Here is an 18,141-nt window from a genome sequence, read left to right as displayed (position 1 = left end):
CTTCTTGATTATGCAGAATTAACCTGAACAGAACACAGCTGCTCCATGATAAATTCTGGTATATCTGCCTGGATTTTTAAGTTTCTCTGAGCAATGGTGCCTCAGGGTGGTCAATGTTCCTAATACAAATGGCAAATCAAGGATTCCAAAATCAAACAGACCTACACCTGCTGAGTCCTGATTCCTTTTCTATTTTCTATCCCAGAGAAACTAGCAATTTGTCCTTATGGAAAACTTTCTAACCCCAGCTCTGTGCATCATCAGAGTTATGAATGGATGTCCTCTGTTGTGTGCTGACTTATAAATTAATGTAATGTTTTTCTTGATAATTTATTTGTTTCTATATGACCCCTGCAAAAAATTAAGAATGTGTGATTTTAGAATTTACAGAATATTTAAAAGTTTGTGAAATACCTCTGCCTTTCTTGGGCCCAATTCTGTTTTTATTTTCTTTTCCTATGTTGGGTATTTCCCTAACTTCACATGGCACAGCTATTATTTCTTGGCTTATTAATTTTGCATGATACCTGTTGATACCCTGTTTTGAAAGTAGAGGATCTTACTCACAGTACTACTCATTTCTTGTAGTGCCTCTTTTATGGCAGTGTCGCTATTGCAAGTCTTTTTAATGTGCCTCTTGGCTGAAGGAGAGGAATGTGCTCCCACAGCACCTTTGTGGTGCACGCCAGTAGGATTTGCTGCAGGAGGTAGAGGCAGGAGGATCACGAGTTTGAGGCCAGCCTGGGATACACACCTTAAAGGCTATTGACTGAAGGAGCAGAATGTGCTCCCACAACACCTGTTATGTCAATATAAGCACTGAATCTGTATTCTTTAATTTTTTCCTTTTCAATTTCATTTTCTGTCAGATATGGATTTTCTCTCATATTGTCAAACTCAGCATTATTTACTTCCATGTTTCGAACCAAATGAATACTTCTTGACTCTCACTACAGATTAATTATAAAAGCTGAGAATTAGCAAACAGACTTTGCCCAATTTTGACCATTGCAGTCTTTCTCAGTTAAGGACTCAAGAGTGGCTAGACCCAGAGTCCTAATATGGTAACCTCTTGGGTCACTTGGAAATAAGTGTTAACCATCATGTCCAAGAAATCTTCATATTATGCATGTTCTTGCTTAATGTTCATGCTTAATTTTTCATTTTTTATGTTATATATTATGTGTGGGAGGATTTTGTGTGAGATTTTGCTGCTACCTTATTTGATATTAAATAAAATATTCCACATCTTCTGTTTCTGATTTCAAAGATCCTACTGAACCCATTAAATCAGAATTTATATGAGTGGAACTCTAGCATAGGTTTATGGAAGATCAAAAGTTAGCCTACTTAAGATACATAGAGTCATTACATAGATTCCACCTTTGACCCCAAAGTTCCCAGCTCAGGAACAAGGAGTTCAGTGGAAGGGAGCCTGAGAATGCAAATCCAAACCCATTTTATATTAACATCTTGAATGGAACTCTGTGTCCAACAATAATAAATGATAGGATATAGTTATATCTTTCTTGAGGAATTGGGTGCAAATGGCATTTTCCTCCTTTTTGACTCAAGAGCATGAGTCCCTGTTCCTCAGGCAATTCTTTAATTTCTCCATAATTTTCTTTGGAAATGAAAGGTTTAGAAGATAAATTCACACTCTAGTTCATAAGTGAGCTAATGAGTGGTGTCTTTCCTCAGCCCACTGAAACTCTGTGTCTGAGGTAGACTTTCCACTGTTTTGATCTGAATATCACTTGTAAATGATCCCCGGGCTGAAGTGAAACAGAACTGTTAATGCATTTTTGATGAGTATTAAAAATGTATGAAAAAATAAAAAGTTTGATAAATATTCAAAGGAGCCTGGATTGGGTTTCTAATTGTGTGTGTGGTGTATAGGCGTATGTATGCAGAGGACAGAGGCTGACTTGAGTATCTTTGTCAATCACTCTCTGTTTTATTTCTTATTTTTAACTTTCTTTGTTCACGATAAATTTCATAATCCACATAATGTGTATATAATATCTACATCAAATCTACCACTTCTATTTTCCTCTACATCTCCTCCCAACTTCATGTCTTTTGTCATGTGCATATATGCATATATGTGTGTATCCCCCTAAAAATAATTAGTGCTGCTCAAATGTGCATGGGTTTAAGATCATCCATTGGAGCACCGGGAACATACCAGTGACCACATTCCCCCAAAAGAATAGCTCCCCATGCCCCTGTCTGTGTAACTTTCCACTGCCTATAGCTTCTCAATAAGAGGTGGGATCAGGTGATGCTCTACCATATCTATGTAGAAATTTTGTCTGGCTTAATCTAATACAGGTCATGTGCAGGTAGCCACAGCTGCAGAGAGTTCATGACTGTAATAACCATGTCCAGAAGATAGTACTTCACAGCACACCTCCCCGTCTTACATTCTTCTTTCTTTGTGCTTTGTTTAATGTTCCCTTAAATAGGTGGATGTTTAGGACTGAACACTCAGCCTCTCAGTCTCAACTGTTCAATCACCTTTGCATCTCTCGTTTGAGTGCCCTCTCCTGTAAAATGATGCTTCTTTGATCAAGGTTAAGAGAAGGTCAGGTCTATTGGTCTAAGATGAAATATTTAGAAGGCATTTTGACAGAATAATAATTTAGTAAAATAGTAATAGTAGACTCTGCCATAGAGTCCATGGCCGTGCACTTTTGATCAGGATTTCAGTGGTAGGCATGAAATTCCTTCCTGTGAAGCAGATTCAAATTCAATCAGAAAACATTGGTTATCCCATAATGCCCATGCTACTATTACAACAGGAGGCAAATCTTACCTGACAGGTGAATATTGCAGCATGTAGAGTCCAGCAATGGATAAGATAGATCACTTATGTCATCTCCCTGCATAGATTGCACAGTTCCTCCCATGACTATAAAATCTGGCCAAGAAAAAGTTTCTTGTGGAGCTTGAGATTAATTTCTCTATGTCCTGCATATAAAGTATTTTATGCCTTCAGGAATAGGATTTTATCATGTACTTACAGTGGGTAAGCAAGGGACATGTATTGGTTTATAGACCTCTGAGGTACCGCCAACCAATGAGTCATGGGGAGGTATCTTCTGCTTTATTAAATTTTCACTTAATAATCCATGTCTTCTGTGAGAGATGTCTACCCATGCAGGTAATCATGCTTGAATTCCCTTTTATTTTCATTTTTAAGGCTGTATTTTGAAATTGACTTACTGTTAGTGCATTTTTATAGATCCCTGCTTTTGGTAAACCCACTCATTACCTCTTCCTCCATCCCATAGCTCCACTTTCATTAGCACTTAATCCTTTGACCTTTCTTACCTTTCTTTTTGAGACAGAATCTCTCCTTGAATGTGGGACTTGCCATGCCAATTATACTGGTTGGTCAGAAGTCAGCTAGGTTTGTGTATCTCCAACCCCATCGCTGATATCACAGACTTGGCTGAATTTTACATGAGATCCATACTTTTAGGCCTCCATGTTTATGCAGTAAGCACTTTACCTACTCAGCCACATTACTAGTTTGGGTTCCTTTGCCTTAAAAGCATTCCCTGTCTGAACCTTTCTCCCTTACCATACAAAGAACACCATAAATAATCCCTCTTTTATGAAAAGTATATTTGAAAAAAATCTGTGTCTGTAACCTGTCAGGGGTAAATTGAGTAGAAAATTATTCATACTCCGGAAAACTCAAATGCTAATATGGACATTTTCATTAAATGCCCTAAGAAATTACAGATGTTTGAGTAAATTCCACTGATTGCTTTTGCCTGACCTCTTTTCACTGCCCCTTACACAGACTATTGAAATCTTTTCACTGATCTCACCCTATGCAATCAGTTTCATAACAGGAGGCTTTTGTAGAATCCATAACTTTAGTATTAATGCATTTCCTCCCTCCTTCCTGTCCCCTGTCCCCCACCTGCTGACAACAGTTCCTTATGCAGCTCTGTGAGCAGGAAAATACAGTAAGACTCTCCTTCATTAAATAGGACACCTCATTCAGGTCACTCACACAGCTCATTTTAAATAAATTGAATCAATTTATGCCTATTAGCTACCTGTCCTTGAACTAAGATAATATGGACTATTCAGGTATCACTCTGAGAAAGAAGTAGGAGAAATAGGAGAGTAAAAAATTTGCAAAATATTCCTAAATGGTATTGTGCAGAACCTTGCTTTAGTACAACAAAGAAAGAAATGTCTATTACTCTCAATAAATAGGCATCTTAAATTACAAATAACATAGTATGGCACAAGAGAAGAACCTTTGGAAAGTCAGAACATCTGAATATATTTCTCAATGGGGTTTTATTTTTTAATTTTTGAAATGAATGTAGTGCCATGAATAAGGCTTATGAATAATTGCTAGTACCAGATACCTGAGGTGTCCTATTTCCACCTAGGGAACCTCTTGTAGAAACAAAGCCTTAAGTGAATGAGTAAATCAAACAAATCAATAACTGATTCACAGACAGGAGTTACTTATAAGAGTAGCACAAAAGTTTTTAATTAAACAGAGCTTAAATTTGGTTCAAATAGATAATCATTGCACTGTCCTTTTCTGATGATGCATTTGTTCTAGCTAGTTTCTTTCATAAGTATTTTAGCATGAGCTGTATCTTCATTGAGTTAATCCAAATCTTACCATTGTTATCATTGTGATCCATTTTCCTCCAATGTTTTAAGCTCTAGTCTCTGTCTGAGAATATGGGATGATTTCATTTTTCTTCCTTCTTCAAGTTTAAAATGGCATGTCACTTGTTTAGCCATTGGAACATGCCAGAGTATGTGCTATGCATGACTTCTAAGTTGCAACTCTTGGTGATGCTTTATGTTTTTCTCATTTCTTGGATCAATGACTGTGGAAGCAAAGCATCGATGTAGCCTAAAAAGTGATTTCTGACCCATGACAGACTTATGATAATGAGCAATGACTTTGTTTTGTACTAACCCATTGAAAGTTTGAGGTTACTTCCATTGTTTATGACTGAGTCTTTTCTTACTGAAAAAAAAAAAAAACTTTTACAGGATTTTTTATTTCTAGAGCATTTGTGGTGATTATTCTTGATAGGAGCTCAGAGTTACTTCACAAAATGTACTGACAGTTGGAAAGTTGTGAGCAGGATGGTCCAGATGTTGACCTGTCAGGAGCAGATAAGTATATGCTTCATGAGTTTCTCTAATTAATGGAGAGAAGCCATATAATATAATGGAAATCAGGCTTAGCATAAGGTTCTCCTGGGACCTATGTTTGTGATTTTTCTAATAAAAGAATGTATCATTTAATTATAATTTTCTAATTGCCATTAACCACTCTTAAAGCTCATTTCCATATTGGTAAAAGTTCATAGCAATGACTTTAACATGAAGAGTTGCTTCCACAATGCTGGGTGTGATATCAGTTACCAATATGGTTCTCTTCTTAGAATTCTTTGGGTTTCAGAAGACAAATGCAGAAAAAAACTAGATGAAACTTTTTTCCATAATGAACACCATCAGCCTGTAATGATCTAACTTTTTCTGCCTCTTCTGATCATGACTTGCTTCTATCTGTGCCATTTTACAAATTTATCCAAAGGGGATATTTATATAAACTAGACTTTTCAACTCTTGAGGAGGGAGAATGCTTAAAATCAAACATCCCATTTTGGATGAGAACGGGTGGGGAAGTTGTCTGTTTAGTTGGGTCTTGCAAAATGCTTCATAAATTCTTTAGAAGAATAAGAAACCTTTAAAATGTAATTACAGTGTAACAATCTCCCACTATGGAAGTTCTATTAGGTTCCTTTTTCTGTGGCAAAGAACTCTTTACTTTCTGCTGAAGTGGATTTGATAGCCTAACAGCTTGATGTATTTAATTTAAATAGCTCTTTCTTTGTGAAGTAGGAAGGAGGATAAGGCTTAAATGATTTGCTAATGCCTCACAAGAGCGAAAGAAGTAAACTCTCCCTAGTACAGCCAAAATAAGCATCACTTATTGCCAGTAAGTAGGAAAATGGGTGAGCTGAAGGGCCTCCTGCGTTACTAATCTGTATGAAATGCTTAAAGAAATGTGTAGATACACATACTCACTACTTTACTTGAATTCCTTCAAAAATATTAACTTAAAGAGATACAATGTTCCTATAATGTGTGTCCAGCTTCTAGAAAATACTGAAATGGCTAGACTCTAGCCTATTGGGTCTATTCTATGGACTTTACTTCTGACTGACAAATGCACTTATTTCAACATTTGTTCTGCTCCTTCCTGTTCCTTGTGTTCTATAATTATTTTTATTTCCCTGGAGACCATATAACCCTAAGTTTTCTTCATTGATATCAGTGTCTATCTTGAGTTTTATGGTCACTCCTCAATTTATTAAGAGTATTGTGCATCACAATTGTGAGTTTGTGTTGGTCATTTTTGTATTTTGCACACATATTGGTATAAAATATTTTATATGGTTCATATATTAATTGCTATGTCTACAACTCTAAGGAGAACTTAAACAATTGCATGATAATATACGAGCGAGCTATTTGTGAAAATACTTTTGTTAATCTGCAAAAGATCAATAAAAATTAATTCAGTGAAGTGGGTTGAAGTTTATATATATCATACATCAGTCATTGCATACTGGTTCTTCCCCAAGCCTAAAGAAATGTGAAAGAAATTCAAAGGAAAAGAAGCCATGATGGTCTACACTTGAGACCTAGCCAGTTTTAGGTCACTGTCTTCATTATGATGAGCATCCATTTTCCAATAATGAAATAACGTTAAACTTGTCCTTTTTAAAATAATTATCCCAATAGAAAATAAAACAGCAAAGAAATATTTTAAACTTTACCCATCAAAGAAGTAAGGACAGACCTTCCCTTAAAGATCTGTAAAGACAATTGTGAAAAGAATATGGTTTCCCTTTTTTTTCACAACACAAATAGAAATACAAAAACAAGAGCTCAGAAGTCTCCATGGATCCTCTGATCCTCTGACCATATATGCAAAGAGAGAGAGAGAGAGAGAGAGAGAGAGAGAGAGAGAGAGAGAGAGAGAGAGAGAGAAACACTTTGGAGGACAAATGAAATTCAAGAATGCTGATCATGCAGTTTGCCTGTTCTGCTGCAAGCTCTTCAACTGTGTAATCTTACAACTATGCAATCTTATCAAGTACTCACATCCTGCCATGTGGAGACTACCATCCCGGTTTACATGTAAGATACTAATCATGCCCCCCCCCCCAACTTGCTGCCTTAACAAATAAGCGGGAACTGCATCATGCTCTTGCTACAGTAGTGTCCTGCCTTACTATGGGACCAGAATCAGCAGACTGAAATACACATTAACTGAATCCTTTGAAAGCATTAAGCAAAATAAGTCTTTCCTTCCCTAAATTATTTCTGTGAGCCCTTTTATTCCAGCAACACTGAAGTAACTTCTATAGGAACTAAGGCTCACTTAGGAAATATGACTTGCCCTGAAGAGAAGAACTTAAATGACAGAGAGTAAACTCATTGCCTAGGATAGTTGCCTTCGAATGGTTAACTTCTTCCAACATGACACAGAGCAGGCTATGTGAATACCTGAAGGCATTGGATTTTACAGGAGCTTGAAAGCCAGACAGTTCTTGGTAGGAGAAGGAACTTACTTCTTTATGGCCTCTTTAACAGCACTTCCATCTATGACCTTTTCTTTAGATCATAAATGAAATCATATCTCTGATGAACCTCAGGAAGAAAAGGGGAAAAATGAATGAAATATGAATAATTTTTACATCTTTATTTCTGCTGCCCCATCCTACTTTAGCAATTAGCTTGCTGTGTAAAGAGAACCTAGAAGATATACGTGACCTTTGGAAGAAAACAGTGTTTGTAAATAACATTAATTAATGATATAAAATATTAGAAACACTTATGTTTGGGGATATCAGGCAGCTTTGCTGATTAACATTGTGAAATATTAGATATCTAAAAATGGAGATGATCAAACTGTTATTGAAAAAAATTGGTCATATATAGCAGGTATCTATCATCTATCTATCTATCTATCTATCTATCTATCTATCTATCTATCTATCTATCATATATCTATGTATCTATATATCATATATCTATTTATCTATCTATCTACCTATGTATCTATCTATCATCTATCTATTTATGGATCTATCTATCTATCTATCTATCTATCTATCTATCTATCTATCTATCTACCTATCCATCTACCATCCATCATTCCATCTAACTGTTCATCCAAGGACCTCTTTCACACTGAAAAAAAATTATGGGGATTCTGAAGATGGTTTTCCCTGCTTGACATATACATTTTGACCTTGATCATATTATAAGATAAAACAAGAACATATTGGTTCTATTATTGGTACAAACGGTCTGAGCTCTTAAGGTCCAAATGAGGAGCAGAAGGAGGGAGAACAAGAGCAAAAAATCAGGACCACGAGGGATGCACCCACCCACTGTGACAGTGGAACTGATTTATTAGGAGCCCACCAAGGCCAGCTGGTCTGGGACTGAATAAGCATGGGTTGATTCCGGACTCTCTGAGCATGGCGGTCAATGAAGACTGATGAGAAGCCAAGGACAATGGCACTAGGTTTCAATCCTAATACATGAACTGGCTTTGTGGGAGCTTAGCCTGTTTAGAAGCTCACCTTCCTGGACATAGATAGAAGACCTTCGTCTTCCCGCAGGGCAGAGAATTTGGACTGCTCTTCAGTATCGAGAGGGAGGGGGAATGGTGTGGGGGGAGGAGAAGAGGAGTGGGGATAGGGGGAGGGGAGTGGGGGGAGGGGGCAATATTTGGGAGGAGGGGAGGGAAATGGGAAACGGGGAGCAGGTGGAAATTTTAATTAAAAAAGAATAAAAAATAAATAAAAGAAAAAAAGAAAGATAAAAAAATTATAATATAGTAACTATGTTTTAATATTAAAAGCAATTATTTTTGTTTAATTTTTAAAATAACATGTTTTTATACATTTCAAAAAGTTTAACAAGACAAATGGCATAGTTTAACAACTTTACAAAATTTTAACTTCTGACTTAGCATAAAAGAGTCCTATTCTCTCCACTGCTCCAGCATTAGTTTGTTCAGTTTTTTTTTTTTGTATTTATAGTTAGGGTTTTTAATGAAGTGTGTGAACCTGGCTTTATAGAAATCGACAGTTGAAGTAGGTAGAACCTCATGGAGTCCTTGAAAGGAGACAGGGACCTGAGGCCAAAGTCTAGAATTTGAGTAGAGGAACACGAAAGATGCAAAGGAATGACTGCCCCACTACAGTCATCATGATGTGGTAGCATAGAGTACAAAAGCTCATTATCATCAGAAGAACACTTATCCCCAGACTGCTGTGCAATGCACAGAGCTATGCCTAGGATGTATTAAAAAGCCATGAGGTTAATACTTGCCGTGCAAGCAATTAGATAGAAACATACATTAGTATCTTTCTTTACACCAAAAAAAACTTTCCATTTCTTTGACCTCCTTTAAATCAGACTACTGACACCCATTACAAATTATATTAATAAAAATATAGAATAAATTACTGGGGGAAGAAGCCTAAATTCTCACTGAGGAAGAAAATACCCTTAAGTGTAGACTGTATGTCCAGCAATAAATGGTCAACAGGAAATTAACTCGATGGCATCTTTGGAGGTTTCTTGCTTTATAGTATTATGTCAAGGGTCTAACTTTTAAAAATTAACTTAATATTGTTTTACTTATGTATATTTTTATTCTCTCTCTATTTACCTTTTAGATCCTTTATGTACATAATATGACTCCCTGTTTTGTGTATTTATGGAATTTCTGAGTGTGTGAGCAAGTGGGTCTCTTTCTCTGTGCTTTCTCTTGTACCTTTTTTTGCCTGTTTTTTTTTTTTGCTCAACTCTGATGTGTTAGTTTTGTTTTATTTTATTTTATTTTATTTTATTATTATCCATTAGAAGTTTGTAAGTTTTCTAAAGAGAGACAGAAAGGAGATCGATCTGGATGGGAAAGGAAGTAGGGGTTAGCTTGGAAGAGTTGAAAGAGAAAAAAAAACATAATCAAGGTACATTATATAAGAAAATATCTATTTTCAATAAAAATAAATTCTTACTTTGAAAGCTCAGAATTTCAATGACCTATGTGGATATTTTCTGCTTCCCAAAATAACTGTTATTTTTTAATTGTCTAATCCTTACAAAATATAAATATAATTTAATATTATAGAGCTGAAAACTCAAATACTAGATGATACACTAGAATCAACATGCAAATATGAAGGTAATCCCTTTTGAAAACCTCCTTTGGATACTGTATAAACTTCCATGAGTTAATATTAGTTTCATTTTCAACTTTTTAATGTCCAGTAATTAAAAATGACTGGATTTGCTAATAACGACCATATGCCCTATGTTTCATAGACTGTCAAGAATTCAATTAGGCTCTCTATTTCCTTTTTTAATGACTGTTTTATTGGTGTATAATTCACACACTATAAAATTCACCTGCTTAATATATACAATCCAGTGCTCAGAGTAGGTACAATATAACCCATTTTCCTATTTATTTTTATGAACAGCAAGGACTTGCAATATTGGGGTGCATAGGTCTTTATGTCTAGGTATGCACATCATTACACTCATTTTCTGCAAGCCCGTAATGAGAGATTAAAAACACCAAGAATTTGATTTCCCCCAAAAGTAAGCATTCTAGTGATTTATGTAAAGATTCTTTTGCAACTAAATTGATGGATGATATCAACTTTAATATATTGATACAATTTTATTTGGAGCTTAAAAGCTGTGAAGTTTATTTTTAATAACAGTAATTGAGTTAAAATTAAGTTAATTAAAAACCCTTTCTTGAAGCAAGCACATATAAAAATGATGAACAGAGGAGAACTTGATTAGGCTGAAGAAAAGCCTAATTCATTATTTTCTGCTCTATTTTATTTTAAATATCATCATTTTTGTAAACATTTCATTGCTTTAAATGGTTTTCTAATTTTAGTTTTTATAAATTTGTTTGACAATCATATATATTGTTGACACAATCACCCCATTAGCCTTTCTTAACCCCCTCCTCCTCCTACTGAACTTAGGCCAACTAGTTTTCCTATTTTTGTGTTTTTTGCTTTTCCTTAACCCACTCAGTTTAATTAGGTTTGCTTGTACAAACATAGAGAGAGGGTTATTTACCAGAACATGGGCAGTTTACTAGTGGTTACCACACTGAATAAAATAACTGTCTCCACACGCCACCACAGACATTCACTGCCAAACTCTTCAGCCAAGGCTTGATCTTCATGAGCCCTTTCCCCATCAATGATGGAATGATGAAGACGTACCATTTTGCATAGGCCTTCTACAGGTAAACCTAGCTGCTATAGGAACAAGATTACAACATCACTGTCATAAGGCGGTGTTCCATACTCCAACTCGTCATCCTTTCTTGCTCCTTATTACAATGTTTTCTGGCCCTGGTTGGTATAATATGGATGTTCCCTTTAGAGCTGAGTTCTCACTGATCATTCACTCTTAACGTTTTGGCACTTAACTGCCACTGACTATGAAAAGATGTTTCTCTGGCCAAGCTAAGGGAAAACTAGTTTCCAGTATAAGCATGGATATTTTTAAGACAGTTTGATTGTACTTCATTTAACAAAACATTAGTTATAGATTCAAGACTAGGGTGTTTTTGAACAAGTTGACTTCACTCTTGTAGAGTGGTCCTTAAGTCAGAAATCATTTGGTTACACTTTAAGGCTGCCATGCTATCATTGAGCCACTGATGAATCTTCCCAGGCAGGTCAGTATTAAAGCACATGATACCCACTGCTGAACTAATCCAACATAGATATTTTGAAAATACCTTGACTTCAGAATTTGGATCTAAGGATATGATACTTTGGAAAAGAGATTCTTCTTTTGTTTTCACAGACAATGACACCCTGTGGATTGCTTCCATCCCAATATGGTATGATAGACCACGCCCTCCCGAAAGGTTGCTGTGAACACCCTCAAAAAATTACTTTGCTCAACTGCCGACTGAGATGAACCTAGCAGACAGGTTATCCCATAAAAGATCTTAATAACAGCACCCCCATTCAGCAGGAAGCAGTTTGGAGAGAAATAACTACATCCATATTCCCAAATATTGTTTATAAATGTTCTTTTACATTTAAAGGGGGATATGATATAGGTATGAATAATTTGCATTGATATGGATTTTGCTTTAGTGATTTAAATTTAAGGTCAGTTTGTTATATGTATAGGTATTTCTGATATTGATTAAGGTATTGTGATTGTGTAGCTCATGTAAAAATGTTATGTATATAAGTTGTTAATGAATAGTTATCTATAATAGTCAAGTTTGTAGTCATGTTAGATTTTCTAGATGTATATAGATATATTTTAGATAGGCATTCTTCATATCTTTCAAAGATTATAAAATATGGCATTTTAAGTGTTTTAATAACTTAGGGTTTTTCATGACAATGAGACAATCTGCTCCTGGCAGCACCAATCTACTTCAAGAAGAAAGAAGATGGGCATCGAAGAGGTACCTTATGGAGTTTGATAGCCATTTAGGCAAGAAACTGCTCTTGCCTGGACTATTGTATAAACTGGACACAGAGAACCCACAGAGAGAGGACTACTGAACTTACCTAAAGGTGAGATGATCTTTCGGGGTTCCTGAAAGAGTCTGCGAGACATTCTGCAGGACACAGCAGATAGTGACTGAACTGCCTTTGAAATTTCCTGCTTCATTGAAATGTCTGCTGGATACTATGGGCCTGAAGGCCAAAGACAGATGCCTCAGCGGTACAAAAGAACTTTGGGTGACTGTCCAGGCAGAGAGATGTCTCTGTCACTTCTAGAGTTTCGGAAGTTTTTTACTTGTTAGTTAGGTAATATTATATCCTTCTGGAGTATTTGATGGAGTTGAAGAATAGATAGTTACAGCTGTTTTCCTTTGTTATGATAAAAGATAAAATAGATGTAAATATTGTAACCGTAATTTTTGCTTGATAACTGTTTTGTTATATGTAATTTTGCTATGTTAAGTGAAAGCCTTTCCTTTTTGTTTAAACAGAAAAAGGGGAAATGATGGAGGAAGGTCATTGGTTAAATAATAAAGAAACTGCTTGGCCCTCATAGGTTAGAACATAGGTGGGTGGAATAAACAGAACAGAATGCTGGGAGGAGGAGGAAGTGAGCTTAGATGCAGGGCAGCTCCTCTCAGAGTCAGACGCGATGCTGCTCTTCTCCGGGGCAGACGCAATGAAGCAAGCCGCCAGGTCAGACATGCTGAGTCTTTCCCAGTAAGACTGATGTTACACAGATTATTAGAGATGGGTTGATCGGGATATGAGAATTAGCCAGTAAGGGCTAGAGCTAATGGGCTAAGCAGCATTTAAAAGAATACAGTTTGTGTGTTGTTATTTTGGGGCGTAAGCTAGCCAGGCGACCAGGAGCTGGGGAAGCAGGAACACAGCCTGCAGCTCCCACAACAAGCCATCTCCTTGGCCCCACAGTAATATCATTTTATCCAATGTGTCTTTCTCTTCTACTAACTCATATAGATCACAGGGATGTGGTGGTCCTTTAGAGTCCACAGTGGTGTCTGATGGGCCACAATTGCACCTGCTTTAGTGTGACTTTTTAATGGCCTCAAAATTCTACTTTACTTTGGAAACTGTTTCTTCTTTCCACTTCTCTGTCCCAACACCCCACATACAAGCCTTTGTCCCAGTTTAACCCTACACCCTACTAGAAATGCATTGCCTAGTAGATATAGAAGTAGAAGAGCTTCACTATGTATTTTCAACACTTCACACATGGGCTCCTTGCCACACAGAGGATCACTCAAAATAAAATCTGAAGTTATTGTGCCTGTGTTCACACAGAAAGTATGTTAGATCCCACGTTTAGCCTAGCCTGCTCCATTTGGTTAGGAATTAGAGAAGAGTTTGGATAGCATAAGCGATACATAACTAACAATAACAGAGAAGATTTGATGGAACCTAAATGATAGAAGCTAACATCTGTATTTCTTTGGCCTGATCTAGCACTTTAATACTGGATAGTATTTAACATAATCTCTGAGTTGGCAAATGAGTTATCTGTTTTTACCAAAAATATGTGGTTCTGTAGAAGGATGTGGGGTTTTCCCAATCCATTAATGTGTTTGAGGTGCCTAAAATATTTAAATATGAACCTTGTTCTGGGATATGGACTCATGCCTGTGCAATAATTGAATGGGGAAAACTGATGTTTATTTTAACAAAATCAAATCACTTTTTAATGAGTCTATTCTTTCTCATCATGAGAGAAGCATCCACATATGGAACAACATTTAGAAATGGACTTTCAACCACTCTACCGATTTGTCCCTCCAGTTCTTTCTCCCAGTTGTCTGCAATTTTAAGGAATGCGGAGTTCTCCAATTATCTAGTAGTGATATTCAGAACCAGAAGAAGCATCAACAGAAAGGAAGATTTAGGGAAAAACTAGTAGAAAATACCAATCTGTATTTCTTCCTCTATCGTATAGAAGATCCTGATAGGTAAAGGTTGTCACAGGGCATACTGTCTGTTTCATAATGGCATTTAAAATGCAATTTATTCCTTTAACATTGTGTTTTAATCTTAAGCATTGGTGTCTGAATGATAGCTGAGAATATATCCACATATATTTGATTCTCAATAACTGGGTGGTTATTACTCATTTATCAAATCTGTATTTGATTACAAAACTCTGGTGTGGGTGGTAGGGGTCATTGGTAAATATTTCCATTGAATTCCCTATTCATGGAGTCAGAGACGAATGGTAAGTGCATAATCTCACACACTTCATAAGAGAATATCAAATAGATTTGAGTGCCTTGGATTTCAGAAAATTTTCAAAAACCTCAGTGAATGTCTCAAGTTGACTCCAACCCCTTAGCAGGCAATATATACACAAAGTAAAGAAACTTTGCGTTCTCTAGGCAAAAATCTAGAATAAACTTCGTGGTGGTGTAAGGCAAGGTGCACTTCTCATTCTCCTAGGAAAAGCTTCTAAAACTTCTTGGCACCAAATTCTGCCTTTCCACACCTTCTATGTCACCTGGGAGCTAAGCATATGCTGCGGAAATGCTCAAGTAGGAGGCATTTGGGAAAGGTGCTGTCTGGTTCACATTGCACAACTGCATTTTCATTAACTTAAAAATAATCTAAAAATAATTTCCTTCAAAAATGTGAAAATTGGAAAAGGGTTGATTCTTTCTATTCTTGAATGACTTTCTTTTCTGAGAACAGAAAGAATCATTTCAAAGTCCTTATAAAAGGAATGACACGATACTGAAGCAATCCTCCAACTTGGATTTCACTGCTACTAATAGGCTTTTCTCTCCAAAGAGCAATGGATGGGAAATAATTATATAACATTTCCTTATCCTTTATACAGATTTTTTTTCCCTGAAACTTTTCCCGCAGGCATACCCCAAAGCCAACCATTCTCTCACTTTTCATTTGCTTATGATCTTCATTGCTTACAGTGTCAACTCTGATCCTATAACTTGGCTCTTTCTCACAGCAAAAAAAAAAAAAAAAAGAAGAAAAACGAAAGAAAGAAAGTCAACCATGGAAACACTCTAAACTACTTTCCAGCTGATCTCACCAACTTTGTCGTAATTTTATTGAGATCAATAGTTCCATTACTATAAACATGTTTCCATGTCCTGGCCCTTAAAATCCAAAGTGAGAATTAAATAAAATGAGAAAATAAAAGCAATGATGGAGGGTATGGTGGCAGGGACATATGAGGTCTTTTTGAGAAAGGTGTTAAGTATCTATTATAGAGATATCCCTGTTTTTAGAATCTGTCAAGTCAGTTCTCTTTCTTTTATCAAAGAAAAGGCAAACAAAGTTTTGAAGGAGCCATTCTGCTAAACAACATCAATAGTTTTCAGGAGACTCTGACAGTCAATCAAAGTAGCAAACAGCACCAGGTTACAGCTGCTTTTCTCCTGTAGACTTATCTTCTGCATCACAGGAACACCGTATGTACATAAACTCATTTTCACATCCCAACAATTAATTCATATCAGACCATTTAAAAAGTGCAAAGATGCTGTGTGGATCAGCTCTTTCCTTCCCCCAACCCACCCCCCAAAAGAAAGTAACCTTTGAACTCTCTTCCATATGAGGTTTGTCAAATGTCTGACACTGCCCAGAAAACAGCACAGGCCAACTGCCGGGAGCACTTATTTCTCCAAAGACTGATGAAAGGCTACTTGATGTCTTTTAATCCTGCCTCAGACTTATCACAGAAAAGAGTCTTTTGCAATCCCTGTAATAAAATGAGGTTGCTGGGAAAGTGTAAAGATGCTAAATGCAGAAACATCCTGCAAGGTGTGTATGCCCTTTCAGGGAAATCAAGCCAGCCAAGCTGGTGACACCAAGACACAGAATCCCAAGATATTGTTTGATGTTGCTTTCTGCTCTTTGCATGTCATGACCAGAGAGCCAATAATCCGAGTTAAGTTTGCATTCTACTGAATGCCAAGAAGAATCTTGGGTAATAAAACAGGAACCCAAGTTTCTCTCATTGTTTCTGAGTATAATCTAAACCTCCAAGTTTTCTCAGAATCCAAGGGCTTCACCAGGGCATGAGAAGACGGCAACTTATAAAACTAGCAAATGACAGTACTCGAGAGGCACCTTTACGGTGTAGATTCCAGACCTGTCCAGTTGTCCAGGCTCTTGATGGAGAATAGGAAAACAAATTCCAGTAAAGCCTCCATTCATGTGTTTGTTTAAAATGTTCATTTTATTTTTATTTTTCTGGTTATTAATTTTCTTTCTTTTTTATTGAAAATAGATTCTTCTCTCACATAATATTTCTTGACCACAGCTTCACCTCCCTTTACTCTTCCTGTCAAAGACCCAGGATATCATAATAATAATAAAAAAAAAAACACTTCTTAAGAAGTTAAAAAAAAGTAGTTACAAAACCACCCCTAGCTAATTATTTAATAAGCAAAACACATGATAAATAGTTATCTGATTGTAAGCATAAGAAAGATGCAACTTTTGGGATCTCTTTGTAGTTAGGGATTTGGGTTCTTAACTTCATCATAAGGTGTTTGGAAAATGTGATACGTTGTGAGGACATATGTAATAAGTGCTCAAATGTTTTGATTTTTTTCCTCTAGCCCCATTGCTTCTAAAGAATATCACTCATGGATTTTAAAAGTTTCTATTAGATTATTTGTTTGGGAGTCCATGGAAGCACTTTCAAGATCATAGTAGACACTGTAAGAGAGAAACTTCTGATTTAAAGTCAAAGTGTGTTAACCAAGAGCCTCTCTGATAAGCTGGATGGATCAATAGATTGTTCAGTTTGTAACTTACTATAGACTTGGTGGTATTTATCTCTGGCCTTAAACTGATACTTCAGAAAAGATCTTGCATGGAAAATTCTCTTCTCCAACCCAGGTTTTGAAATATTCATTTATAATCACAGCTTGAACACTTTGAATTGGATCGGGGATGGTATATAATAAACCTAAAAATAAAACTAAAAAATTAAAAAGAAAGAAATTTCACAAAGAAGAAGTAAAAGCAATATCCTCTTTGGTAGGTGTGTTAATTGTGGTTGAACATTAATTTAACTCTAAGCTTCCTGATACCCAGGGGAGCACTGGAAATAGCAGATTATATAATTTTCACCGACTACTAAAAACAACACAGGGAGTCTTTCTGAAAATTAAGTTATAAGGTTTAAAAGGTACGGCTGTCAAGAAATAAAAGTAATTTACAAGTTGCTTTATATTTGTGTTTCAGGGGTGTGGCTTTTCGCTTTGCCAGCAGTACAAAGTGTTCACCTGGTGACAAGACCTTTAGGGCATATGACTCAGGAAGAAATCTGGTAAGATACACACGTGTGCATCTGGGAATGGAACTAAATATGAGGGAGTGGTATGGATATATAAGACAAATGTGGAATGCAGACAAAGGCGAAAAGAGTTTGCTTAGAGCTGTTTGAAAGCATCAGATAGGAACTGTAATGACCTAGAGATAAGACTAAGCCAAGGACATTGGCTGGACTCTATGCCAAAATTAAAGATAGCAAAGGATTATTTTTTATGTCAGAATGTAT

At 36.3% G+C, this 18,141-nt stretch overlaps 1 long non-coding RNA gene across 1 annotated transcript in view; it reads left to right on the top strand.

Annotated features, from left to right (window-relative positions):
- The window catches only part of LOC130881240 (uncharacterized), a 214,874-nt gene extending 196,964 nt beyond the window's left edge, over positions 1-17,910 (top strand). The window contains exon 3 of the long non-coding RNA XR_009057717.1: positions 17,826-17,910. This is a non-coding gene — a long non-coding RNA (uncharacterized LOC130881240). The remainder of the gene's footprint in view (positions 1-17,825) is intronic.
- The last annotated feature ends 231 nt before the right edge of the window (positions 17,911-18,141 follow it).

This window comes from Chionomys nivalis, chromosome 9 (assembly GCF_950005125.1).
Source record: "Chionomys nivalis chromosome 9, mChiNiv1.1, whole genome shotgun sequence".
In the NCBI taxonomy this organism is placed as follows: domain Eukaryota; kingdom Metazoa; phylum Chordata; class Mammalia; order Rodentia; family Cricetidae; genus Chionomys; species Chionomys nivalis.
Note: the sequence above shows the minus strand (reverse complement) of the source record. Positions and strands in the feature narration are given on the sequence as shown.